At 38.8% G+C, this 1,054-nt stretch overlaps 1 protein-coding gene across 1 annotated transcript in view; it reads right to left on the reverse strand.

The window, feature by feature from the left end:
- Positions 1-1,054, reverse strand: part of TRAPPC9 (trafficking protein particle complex 9) — a gene marked incomplete at both ends in the record, with an annotated part of 201,795 nt that overhangs the window by 194,577 nt on the left and 6,164 nt on the right. The window lies entirely within an intron of this gene.

Raw genomic sequence — 1,054 nt, forward strand, 5'->3', positions numbered from 1 at the left:
AGCTGCGTCGGAAGTTAAACTCTGCTCAGGTATTTACCATGTTTGAAATCTAACGGGGGAAATAAAGCTCAGAACAAAATGCAAGAGTTACTCCAGCATGGCAGTTACATATTCCTCTGTTGTGCATTTACATCAGCAAAACCAATTCATTAGAGAATCCACTTTAGAAGATACAGGAGTTTCTTAAGCTCAGTAATAACATTAAAAGTATGTAGAAGGTGCTGCTCCCTCAGCATGCGAGCTAGGAGTTACTCTGTCCTTGGGTCTTAAACAAACGCTTGTCTTGAAGTTATAGATCAGTGCCAAGACAAAGCTCTTTGTTATTTGCAAGTGAAGCTGCAGCAAAGCAGTTATTGCTTGCTGAGAGCATAATGTATATTATTATAATCAAAACAGAAATATCCTGACCTAAGTTCAACAAAGTCCAATAATACTATACTTCTAAAGAAATCAGACTCTTTAGTTGAGCAACTTACCCTTAAGGTAACATAAAAAGCTGAAGGCACGCTTGATATTTTTTGTTATAGTGATGATTCAAATGTATCTGAAACGATCCCCAGAACAATCACCTTTCATTGCCCCAGATCTTAAACTCATGCACACAGTTTATCTGGTTTCATTTGGAGAGTCTCCCTTCACAGACATGGAAATGTCACAACATACTTACACAGCTTGGTCTAAAGATACTTTCAGTATCAAACAAGAGAGAGACCTGAAACTTTAAAAGTGCTTAAACCATAACTAACCACCCTGCCATGCAATTAAACACACCCTTAACGTTGATGTGGGTACTGAGCCGCTGTTGTCACAGTATGAAATTGTTTTCCTCTTCCTACGAGGAATGCAAACATCAAGCTACCTTACTAGCTTATGCTGAGCATTTCCACAAAAATCTAAAAAAATGCTCCAGTAGAGCTGAAAACTGTTTAATTTTTCTAAATCCTCTTTTAAGAATGTTTGTCTTCCGCATTTCCTCCACAACCCCCTACCTCTCTGCAAGCTCTAAACACCAGCCTCCCCAAACTATCCCGTACAATAACATCCATCAGCAGGA

This window comes from Buceros rhinoceros, unplaced genomic scaffold, assembly GCF_000710305.1.
Source record: "Buceros rhinoceros silvestris isolate BGI_N320 unplaced genomic scaffold, ASM71030v1 scaffold1443, whole genome shotgun sequence".
Classification (NCBI taxonomy): Eukaryota; Metazoa; Chordata; class Aves; order Bucerotiformes; family Bucerotidae; genus Buceros; species Buceros rhinoceros.